Below are 13,103 nucleotides of genomic sequence, written 5' to 3'. Positions count from 1 at the left end.
TCATTTTCACCTCATGGGTGATATTAGAATATTTAGGCTTCATTTGTGTCTTTGGGTGATCCTGAACCACTTCCCATTAAATTGGTTAATTTTTAGAATATTATGTATGTGAGATGGTTAAAGGGAGTAAGACTGTCCTCAAGGAGTTTGTGACTATCATAGTAGGACAAAATTATTTCCGCAATGTGTCTCATGTCTTTTAGGGTGGATGGGTGGGTTGTGTCAAGTGTTTTAGCCATGGAAGAGAGTCTCAATAATGTATCCATGAAGTTCCTTGTGTTGGGGTATGCTTATTTGGCATTGTGAGTTGTGTGAGTAAGCCATTGGTAGTCCTAATTGGGAAAGGTCTAGTGTTGTTGGCCATTGAGTGAATCTATGGTCTTTGGTGTTGAAGTGTTTGGTCTTGGGTCTCAATATATTGTTATGACCTACTTGAGCATGTTTAATAGTTGGATGGAGGTTTGTGGAGTAGGAGTATGTCATTGGCTGGTTGAAGCAATTTTGTGTGGAGTTAGTATTCTAATGTGAGTTTGTGAGTTTGAAGCCTATTGAAATAGGTGAGTTAGGAGAAAGATCTCCCAAAGTAGTTTTGAGTTTGTGTGGATGCTCTACATCACAAATGTACATCTCAACTTAATCACTTGTGCAATATAAATCATCCAATCTTATCTCTTGCGACGTATCAAGAGATCAATCTCCATTAGTCTATTCAATCAATCTCTTGAGGGGGCATAACCAATGAATCAGCACCCTTACAAGGATATATCTAGGGCATATATCAGTTGATCATTTCTTTGAAGCAACGTGACAGGGTGCATTGTCTCACACACTATTCCATCTAGTATTATTAATATTATTATTATTAATATTATCATTAATTGATTAGTACCATTATAAATCATTATCATTTATCCATTATTAATATTATTATTATCATTTACCATTTATCATCTATATATTTAATAATAATAATAGTGTTATTCATCCATCTTCATAAACATATGCATAGGCATTCATATCATTCATTTATGCTTTCTCCTTTATCCATTTGCATCTACCTTAGGCATGGGGGATTAAAAATTTTAGGCCTTATTATTTATCCCATATTCATCCCATGACATGGATTCACCCAGAGGACTTCTATAAAAAACCTAGCCCCCTCTCTAATTTGAGGCTATCTAGCAATCTAGTAATTTGTTCACTCTTTGCCTTCTTCTTAGCTTGTATTTCATTTTCTTTAGATTTCTTTGTATTCATCATCTTGAATCTCCAAAAACCATAGCTTCTTGTGTTTTCTTCTGAGAGCGATATTATTTACATAAGATCTTGGTTTAAGGAGTGCAATGGAGTAGATTGTGTGGCTTGCATGTGTCTTCCTAGTTTAGATTTCAATTTGCATGTGTTTTTTTAACAAGAAAAACTTCATTGTTAGGATGTTGGAAACAAAATGAATCTTTGATTCAATAAGTCCATTTCCTCCATCTACAATATACTTGCAGATGATTGGCGTTGTTCATCAAGAATATCTAGTTGAGCTAGCCTTGCCACCCTATAATCTTCATTAAACACAAAATCCTTCAAGTATATGCGTAAGGATGATAATTCAGCTTCAATGGGAAAAACTACTTCTACACCATAAACAAGGGAGTATGAAGTAGCTCCAGTGGGAATTCTGATGCTGGTGCGATATGCCCAAAGGGTAGGGTTTAAATAGAGGTGCCAATTACAGACAATTTCATTGACCTTTTTTGATGCAGCCATGACCCGTAGGATCCTCAAGGAGAACAATCTGGATCATGCATCAAGAGTAACACAACAAAAGCAACCAAAAAAAAAGGTATAAAATGCAAAATCGGACATTCACAATGTCATAGATTCATCATAAACTAGCTAGCAACATGAGGTAAAACATGGAGGCTTATAGGCCTCGTTACAAAATACATTCCTAAATACAATCCATCCAGACCTCCAGAGGAGTTCAAATTAAAAATCACAAAACTAAATCATCATCTATCTTCTTCTTTCTACCAAAGGATCAAATACAAATATATATATATATAGCATCCAGAATAAATCCGGGTTGGCCACAAAGGATTACATTCTCCAATGATAGGAAAATGAAATGTATAAATAGGTCGGACCCAAAACATGAAGATCTCCTCCTCCAAAGACAACAATGAAGTTCAGACCACCAAGGAAGATTGGTCAAGGGCCTAGGAACATCGTATGAAGTATAAATTATATTTACAAGCCAAGAAATCACTTTGCACAAGAAGAAACATCCAACTAGTCATTAAGCCCAAAAAAATTGCTTCAGGAATCAAGAACCAACCAATTCGAAAGCAATAACTTGCCAAAAAATAACCCAAGTGAACTGAAAATATGGAATAAGGAATAAGAACACATCTGAAAGCCAAGAATCTGATCCGCAATGGAAAAGGAATAACCACCGAAGAACTTTAGAAGTAGCACGGAAACTACAGCACAGAACAAGAACAATTGAAAGCAAATATATTTTTGGTTGATGCAAGATTGCTCATTGACCGGGGATATTCCTGCATCAAACACCCCAAGTAGAAAAATATGTTTCATGAGAGAAATCTCATGAACATCAAAAAGCATTCAAAATATAGACCCCATGCTCATTTTTTATCCAAATGTCTTCTTTGTCTGTAAAGTTCTTCCTCCTTACCCCTTGCAGTAACTCGGTTGAACTCTCTAACTTCTTTTCCACTTCTCCTCTTTTTCGTTGCTTCATATCTACACACTGTCTCTTATTACCACTCTCTTTCTTCTGCAAATCCAATTTATTTCTTCCACCAAAACTCTTCTTATATGTCTCCACAAATTCGACCTTACTGTCATCTAGTACCATCTTGCTAACAGATCCATCCGCAAGATCCTTCTTCAGATCTGTATCATCATCTGGTATAACCTTTGCATCCTTCTTCTCAGCATAGCAATTCTTCGCTTACTTCTCCTTCTCCTTCAAAGAAACCAAAGTGAAATTCTACCCATTATTCTCAATAGTGACCAGGTTTCTTCTGCAATCATAGATAGCTCCTCTGTCATACTGCCAAGGTCTACCTAGCAAAACATGACAAGCACTCATAGCCACAACATCACACAAGACTTCATCTTTGTAAGGCCCAGTATTAAAATTCACCAAGCACTACTCTCTCACCTTTAGCACATGATCATCTTGCAACCAACTCACCTTGTAAGGACAAGGATGCCCAGGCCTCTTCAAACCAAGATTCTCTACCATCTCCTCTAATACCAAATTTTCAGTACTACCACTATCCAAAATAACTTTACAACACTTACCACCTGATTTGCATATAGTCCAAAAAAAGATTCTTCCTTTGAGTAGGTTTGGTCTCTTCTTTTCTCTGCTCCATCAAGACTCTTCTAAACATAAGGGACTCTCATTGCTCTGGTGCTACCATGCTCTCATCTGCAGCTCCAACATCCAGTTCCTCATGTACCATGAAATTCCTTGTCATTCCTTTATTACTAGTTCCCTGAGAACACTCATAAGATCTATGTTCGATTTCCCCACACTTGAAACATTTACCCAAGAATTCTCTACTACTACTACCATTTCCATTCCTTTGTGTCTTTTTCTCCAATTATTTACTCCATTTAGACCTTGATTCTTCAATACTTTTCTTCTCCATACTATCACTCATCTTCCCTCTACCCGCTGCATATCTCTCTTTTCCTCTAGGGTTATTCTATTGTCTCCTCTTCACTTTATCTTTTTCCTTCAATGCATATTGATAAGCCTCCTCAACTATAGAAATCTTTAGCATTCTCATCTCATCATGGATGTTAAATTGGAGTCCATTCAGGTATCTAGCCACTTTTCCCTATCCATCTCTCGATGACCAGATATGATCATCACCTTGTAACAAATTTCAGTATACTCCTTCACACTCATGTCCTTCTACTTCAAGTTCTACAACATTTTGAACAAATCCAACTCATAGTCTCTTGGAATGAATTCAGCCTTCAATCTCGCAACCATTTGTCTCCATCGGGTGATTTTCATCTCACCATTCTCCACTCTAGCTCTTTGCAACTCTTTCCACCATAAATTAGCATGCTCGTTCAACTTATTTTGTGCCAACCGAACTCTCTAAAGGTCCTTAACATCTTCAAACTCATATTAGTCCTCCAGCTCTCTGATCTAGTCTATTAGGTCTTCCAGATTCAACGAACCCAAAAAGTTAGAAACCTCAACTTTATGAACTCTTCTTACTTGCACCACCACTATAAGAAATCTTTCTTCTCCCTCATCCATTGGTCCTTCAACTTCTTCGGCCTCAAGATCTTCTCCTTCCTCTACATCTTCATCCTCCAATTCAGGATTCCTCCACAAACCAGCCAACACGTTTTGGATCTCATTCCTCATCTCATTCTTGAAATTCTCCATCATCTACTCTATCCTCCTAGGGTTCATCCTCCTTGGCGGGATCTCCTCCCTTTTCTCTGATGCAACTACCTCAACTCAGCAATCTAACTAGAAGGTTTCAATTGCCTCTCCATTGGCAATCTAATGAATACCCATGCAACCTGCCTTAATTCGGTGATTTGTTCACCCAAAGGAATGCCTCAAGGTTTGCAGCCAGCTCTGATACCATCTGACACAACCATGACCCGAAGGGTCCTCAAGGAGAACAATCCAGATCATGCAGCAAGAGTAACACAATGGAAGAAAAAAAATAGAAGGTATAAAATGCAAAATCAGACATTCGCAATATCATAGATTCATCATAAACTAGCCAACAACATGTGGTCAAACATGCAGGCTTACAGGCCTCGTTCTAGAATACAATCCATCCGGACCTCCCGAGGAGTTTAAATTACAAATCATGGAACTAAATCATCATCTATCTTCTTCTTTCTACCAAAGGATCAAATACAACAATATATATATATAGCATCTGTAATAAATTTGGGTCGGCCACAAAGGATTACATTCTCCAATGACAGGAAAATGAAACTTGTAAAATAGGTTAGACCAAAAATGTGAAGATCTCCTCTGCCAAAGACAACAACAAAGTGCGGACCACCAAGGAAGGTCATCCAAGGGCCTAGGAACATTGTATGAAGTATCAATTAGATCATCAAGACAAGAAATCGCTCTACATGAGAAGAAACCTCCAACTAGCCATTAAGCCCAAAAACCTGTTCCGAGAATCAAGAATCAGCCAATCTGGAAGCGATAACTTGTCGAAAAAGATCCCAAATAAATTGAAAATCTGGAATAAGGAATAAGAGCACGCCTGGAAGCCAAGAATCTGATCCACAATGGAAAAGGAACAACCACTAGAGAACTTTGGAAGTAGCACAGAAACTACAACACAGAACAAGAACAACTAAAAGTAAATATATTTTTGGTTGATGCAAGATTGCTCATCGATCGGGGATGCTCCTCCATCATTTTTTGAGAATGTGCAATAGGGTTTTATTAGTTGCCTCAGCTTGTCCATTACCTTGTGGGTAATATGGGGTAGACGAAGGATGTTGGATAAGGAATGTAGAGCACATATCCAACATATGTTGGTTTTTAAATGGGACTCCATTGTCAGTAATGATAGTAAAGGGAACTCCGTAGCAGCCAAGGATGTGGTATAGGATAAATTTTGAAACTTGAATGCCAATTGTAAGAGTAAGGGGAATAGCCTTAACCCATTTGGTAAAATATTTAGTAGTTTCAATGATGAACTTGTGTCCATCTGAAGGAGGAGGATTAATCTTACCAACTAAATCAAGGCCCCATGTATAAAAAGGCCATGGTGTTGTGAATGGCTACAAAACTTGGGCTCGAACATGAATTAGGTTGCTATGTTTTTGACAAGGTAAACATTTCTTAACAAACTCACAACAATCGTGCTCCATCGTGGGCCAATGATATCCCACTCAAAATTTGTTTAGCAAGAATATATCCACTTGTATGAGCGCCACAAGTTCTAGCATGCACTTCTTTCATCACAATATTAGCTTCATTTGAATCTAAACATCTAGTCAGGATGTCATGATAGCCCCAGTGATAATTCTCCTATAATTGTAAACCGGGCACATTGGAGAATGAGTTTGCGACGATCATTTTGGGATATGTTGGGTGGAAGAGTGTTATCTTTAAGATAGGCATAAAAATCATGATACCAAGGTGATTGGAGATCAACAATGTTGCACACCATATCTATATGTGATGTCTCAAAATATGGTTGGAGAAGTTCTTCAGCTAGAAACTTATGTCTTGGACTATCTGACTCCATTGCATTCAATAAACCAATAGTGGCCACTACATTAGCTATCTTGTTTTGTGCTCTATGTAAGGAATTTAAGTAGCAAAACAACTTCCTACGCTAACCTTGAGAGAGAATAATGCATAAAAAACTACAGATCATTACATCAGTTACAAAAACTTAACAGAAATAATCAAAAGATCATGCATACCACAATACAGTAACATAGTGATTTACGTAGGGAAAACCCTTTCAGGAGAAAAACCCCACACTCCAGAAGCAGCTCAATATATTATTCAGCAATCAATAACATATTATAATATACTCGCAGAGAAAGCTCTTCACAGGAGTACCACTAATTAGAGACTCGAAGGTAACGCAATCTCCATAAGACTCTTACACACAACCTCTATCTCACACACCTCATATATATGAGATACAATCAAAGAAACCATCAAATGATATTAAAAAAACCATGGGCTACAACCACCCAACAAATTAGAGTTTATCTCCCTTCTAGATGCCCTATGATGTGTAAAAATAAACATCAACATGTGTCCCTCCCTTTTATAGCTCATTTATGTGTCTGATACATTTTATATTTCCGATTTCAGGAGTACAAACTTTCGAAGGTCATAACTTGAGAATTGTGTGTCCTATTGACAAACCGTTTGAATCGTCGGAAAGCTCGTGAAGTTATTTATAGCCTCTTAACCCACTACACTACTTATTCCCACTTTTAAAGGAGTTTCAAGGACTCTAAAGTCCTCAAAATCAAATCTAAACCTTTCAATAGACCCCTTCAAAATGAAAACTTTAATATCTTCAAAACTAGTTGTGATGACGTAACTTTACCAAAATGCATATTTAGCCAACTAGAAGCTTCGAGGAGAATTTCGCACCATTTCATGCTCAAACAAAAACTTACTATAAATAGTAACCTCATGCAAATGCAAGGTTCAGACACCATTTTCCCAACATTCTCCCACTTTTCAAACACCTTGCAAGAGAAAAGGGCGTATCAACACTAAAAATCAATTGCTAGGGGCCATTTGTCTAGGCATGAAATGCTAGGTTCTTAGCTAGGCAAATCACACTCTAACTATCGCAATAAACTATCAATGTTCTTTATTTTATTCCAATATCTGAACACGGTATCTTAACCCAAATGGCTTATTTACAAGAATGAGTAGCTACCATATACTCCGGTTTAGTAGTGGACAAAGCAACCACAACCTATTGCTTACTCATCCAACTAATTGCACCACCAAATAAAGTAAACACATGTGCACTGGTGGATCTTCTGCTATTAATATCACCTGGCCAGTTTGAATCCACATAGCCATGAATATCAAGGGAAACCATGTATCCAACCAAATTACCATGATAACACAAAGAATACTCTAAGGTAGCCTTCAAATATCTGAAGACTGTTTTGACTGCACCCCAATAAACTCTACCAGGATTAGACATATATCTGGAAAGAACTCCCACTTCTTGGGCAATGTCTAGTCTGGTACAGACCATGGCATACATCAAACTTCCAATTTCACTCTGGTAAGGCACTATGCTCATGTCTTCCATCTCTGATGGAGATGTAGGACAATCTGAAGTAGATAATTTCATTCCAATTGTAAAAGGAACACATAATGGTCTACAATCCTGCATGTTAAACCTTTGTAAAATTGAATTCACGTACTTACTTTGTCCTAGCCATATCTTTCCATTCACTCTATCTCTTCTAATTTCCATTCCAAGAATGTTCTTTGTAGCACCAAGATCTTTCATTTCAAATTTAGCAGCAAGCTAAGACTTTAGTTTTGAAATCATACCTTTCCCTTTACCAATGAATAACATATCATCAACATACAATGCAATGTATAGGAAGTGGTCACCATCAGATTTATAATAAATATAGTGATCTGATTTATAGTGCTCAAATCCCAAACTCAACACATATGTATTAAATTTTTGGTACCACATCCTAGGACTTTATTTGAAGCCATACAAAGATCTTTAATTTATAGACCAAATTACTTTTACCTTTCACCACATAGTGCTCTAGTTGTGTCATATAAATATCCTCCTCCAAATCACCATGAAGGAAAACAGTTTTCACATCCATTTGCTCAACTCTAAATCATAAGCAGCAGAAATAGAAAGAAAAAATCTAATGGATGTCATTTTTGCAACAAGAGAAAATATCTCACCATAATCAACACCCCAACATGAGAGTAGCCTTTTGCAACCAACCTTGCTTTATACTTCTCAATGCTTCCATCTGAATCAATTTTTTTCTTGAACACCCATTTACAACCAACAGACTTCCATCCTTCAGGCAATGGTACAAGATCCCATGTATTATTCTTTTTTCAAAGCTGTCAATTCTTCTTCCATAGAAATCTTCCAATATTTTGCATCATTCATACATAATGCCTCTTCTATAGATCTAGGTTCATCCACATTAGTATTCAATGCAAAAATACATCTCCAATCATCAAGTGAATACATTTCAAATGGTTGTCTATGTCTTGTAGACCTTTGAACAAGCTGAGTTGGAGGTTCTTCCTCCTCTTCTGAAGATTCAGAGTTGGATGAGCTCTCCTCAACTTCTTGCTTATCAAGTGGTCTCGATTCAACTCTTTTCGGCATAGAAGGAAAATTAATCACATCTTTTTGTTTAGTCTATTATGGCTACAATGTAACAAAAGGAGACTTAATTTCTCTAAAAATAACACTTCTACTATGAATTACCTTTTGTGCAATAGGGTCCCAAAGCTTGTATCCTTTCACACCATGATTGTAACCGATGAAGATACATTTCAGAGCCTTGTTCTCCAACATTGTTCACTTCTCCTTTGGCACATATACATATTCCTTGCAACCAAAAACTCTAAGATATCTCAATGAAGGCTTGTGACCTGACCATGCTTCCATAGGATTTTTATCAACAAGAGATGATGTAGGAGACCTGTGAATCAGGTAGAAAGAAGTGGCAACAGCTTCAGCCCAAAACTTTTATTCTAGACCAGCTCCACTCAGCATACTCCTTGCCTTCTCCATCAGTGTCATGTTCATTCTTTTTACAACTTTATTCTATTGTGGAGAATATGGAGTTGTCTTTTGTCTATTAATACCACAGTCTTTACATAATCTATCAAAATTATTAGAGAAAAATTCACTACCATTATCAATCCTCAAACATTTAATTTTCTTTCCAATTTGCAACTCAACCATTACTTTAAATTATTTAAAATGATTGAAAACTTCATATTTATTCTTTAGAAAGTATACCCATCTCCTACTAAAATCATCAATAAATAAAACATAATATGTGGATTTTCCAAGGGAAGGAACATCTATAGGACCAAACACATTAGAATGAATAAGATCCAAAACACCACAAGATTTATGATAACTCAAGCAATTTTATTTTCCATAAATGATATGCTCATAGAAATCAAAGTCAAGATTACAATCATTCAAACCTTCAACGGGGTTTTTTATTTTTCAAGGTCCTCAGACCCTTCTCTCCAATGTGGCCAAGTCTCTGGCACCATAATATAATCTTATCTGCAAGTAAATTTTCTTTAGAAGAAAGAGAACCCTTAGGTACCCAAAATCCATGTCCATCCACTGAAGTTGAAACCCTCAAATCTTCCGATGGAGTATCCATAGATTTAATTTTTACAGAAGTGCTATTACACTCAATAGTGTATGCCTCTAGCTTATACAGAGCATTGAATCTGACACCTCTATCAATCACCATAGCACCCTTAATCATCTTACATCATGCATCAGAAAAGACTACCTGCACACCTGCATCTATTAGTTTTCTCACAGATAATAAATTTAGTTTTAAACTAAGGATATGCAGCACACCACTAATCCTTTTTATTCTACCATTAGAAAACTTGATCCTAACTTTACCTTGACCAACAATGTCTAAAGGTGAATCATCACCCAAGTACACCTTGCCTCCATTAAATTATTCATATTCAAAAAACTAATCTTTATTGGAAGTCATATGAAAAGATGCACCTGAGTCAATTAGCCACATGTCATTACCTGCATGAGTAGCCAAAGCTGCAATGAACTCATCACCATCTTCCTTCTCAAACTCGGAATCAGAATCAAACTTCTTGTTTTTCTTCTTCTTTTCTCTTTGCAAACCTTATGGGTGTGATCTGGTTTACCGCAATTCTAGCATATGACTTTGAACTTTCTAAGAGATTTGGATCTCCCTTTGGATTTGGACTTATTGCGCTTATCATTCTTGTTTCCTTTTTCCTTAGGTCTTCCATGAACAGTTAGGGCTTCCTTTGAACTAATGGATACCTTCGTTCACATCTCTTTACCAAGTGGGGCACCCACCACATCTTCAGACTTCAAAACAACAAAAGTACTACCAATAGCCATAACAACAGAATCCCATGAATCAGGTAAAGAACAAAGCAAGATTTGGCATTTCTCTTCTTCATCCATTTTAACATCAATAGATACCAATTGAGCCACCAGCATATTAAATGCTTCCAGGTGATCTTCAATTTGTCCACCCTCTTCTATCTTCAAGGAATATAATTTCTTCCTCAAGAAAATGCGATTTAATAAAGATTTGGCTTGATACATCTAACCAAGCTTAGTCCATAACATCTTTGCAGTGTTCTCTTCATGGAAATTGATCAAAACAAAATCTGCCAAGCAAAATCTAATTAGACCCTTAGCTTTTAAGTCCATAACATCATACTGAGAAGTCCTAGTAGGATATGTAGGTCTTGAGACATTCACATCAACAGCATCCCATAGAACTTGATCTTTTAGCAGATCTTCCATCTTCAGCCTCCACATCATAGAGTTACTACCATTAAATTTCTCCACCTCTATTCTCCTTGACGATCTTGCCATTTGAAAATTCCAGCAACAAGATAAAAAAAGTGTCTTCTGCACAAGCTCCCAGTCAAATCTTAATTAATTCAAAAACCCAACAACCCACAAATGAAACAAAAGGTGATCAAGCTCTAATACCACTTGTAAAGAAGTTAAGTAGTTGAACAACATCCTACACTAACCTTGAGAGGAGGATAATGCAAAAAAAAAAATTAGATCGTTACAGAAATTATAAAAACATAACAAAAATAATCAAAATATCATGCATACCACAACACAGTAGCACAGTGATTTACGTGGGGAAAACCCTTTTGGGAGAAAGCCCCCACACTCCAAAAGAAACAATATATTATTTAGCAATCAATAACAAATTACAATATACTTGCATAGTAAGCTCTTTGCAAGAGTACCACTAATCAGAGGCTCAAAGGTAACTTAGTCACCATAAGACTCTTACACACAACCCCTATTTCACAGACCTCATATATAGGAGATACAATACAAGAAACCGTGAAATGGTATTACAAAATGATGGGCTAAAACCACCCAATAAAGCATAGCCAACCTTATCTCCCTTATAGATGCCCTATAAAATGTTAAAAAAACATCAACATGTGTCCCTCCCTTTTACAGCTCATTTATATGTCTGATACATTTTGTATTTCCTATTTTAGGAGCTTAAACTTCCAGAGGCCATAACTTGAGAACCATGTGTCTTATTGACGAACTGTTTGAAGCGCCAAAAATCTCGTAAAGTGCTCTTTTGTCTCGTAAACCACTATGCCACTTATGCCCATTTTTGAAGGCATTTTAGGGCCTCTAAATTCATCAAAATCAAATTTAAACACCCCTCCAAAATTAAAACTTTAATATCTTCAAAACTAGCTATGATCCTGCAACGTAACTTTACTAGAATGTATATCTAGCCAACTAGAATCTTCGAGGAGAATTTCACACCATTTCATGCTCAAAGAATAACTTACTTTAAATAGTAACCTCATGTAAATGCATGTAAATGAAAGGTTGAGACACCATTTTCCCAACACTCTAGAGAATTGATCAAAGGTAATATATTAAAAAAATTCTTGAGATCATCAACCATTCTTTTATATGGTAACAACTTAAGATCCTTAGTTTGGTACTCATCATTTACCTATTTGACAACCAATTGTGAATCCCCATAAGAAAGGATATCTACAATATTCCATTACATAGTTGTTTTGAGACCAGGGATAAGACCTTCATACTAAGCAATATTATTGGTGCATGGGAAAGACAACTTGAAAGATTTAGGAATAAGATCCCCTTGTGGCATCAAAAATAGGAACCCTGCCCCTAATCCATTATGTGTGTGTGATCCATCAAAATAAATTTTCTAGGGAGTCTGTGTGATGATTGTGCAAACATACTCATCTAGAAATTCTTCAATTAAAGGATGAGTATCTATTAAGGGTGCTTTTTCTAATTGATCTGCAATTACCTGTCCTTTAATGGCCTTTCTGTCTACATATTAAATATCAAATTCACTAAGCAATATGACCCATTTATCCATATGACTAGTAAATCTTACAGATGAGCTTAATAGTATGACTTAGCATGTAATGTTGAATCTTTTGTGAGCAAAAGACAATAGCTAAACATGTTTTTTCTATAGGTCAGTAATTGAGTTCATATCCTACCATGGTTTGGCTGATGTAGTAAATGGCATGTTCTTTTCCCTAATCATTATGTTGGGCAAGGAGTTATCTCACTACAACTAGAGTAATTGAAATATACAAGAAGAATGGTCTTCCTAGAATTGGTGGCATCAACATTGGTGAATGAGCTAGATATTCTTTTATTCTATCAAACACTTGTTGACACTGAGTATCCGACTTAAACTCTGTACCTTTTTTAAGATGTATGAATCGATAACATTTATCTGCAAGTTGAGCAATAAAGCATCTAACAGATTTAGCT

The sequence above is a fragment of the Cryptomeria japonica genome, chromosome 10, assembly GCF_030272615.1.
Source record: "Cryptomeria japonica chromosome 10, Sugi_1.0, whole genome shotgun sequence".
Taxonomy (NCBI): Eukaryota; Viridiplantae; Streptophyta; class Pinopsida; order Cupressales; family Cupressaceae; genus Cryptomeria; species Cryptomeria japonica.
Note: the sequence above shows the minus strand (reverse complement) of the source record.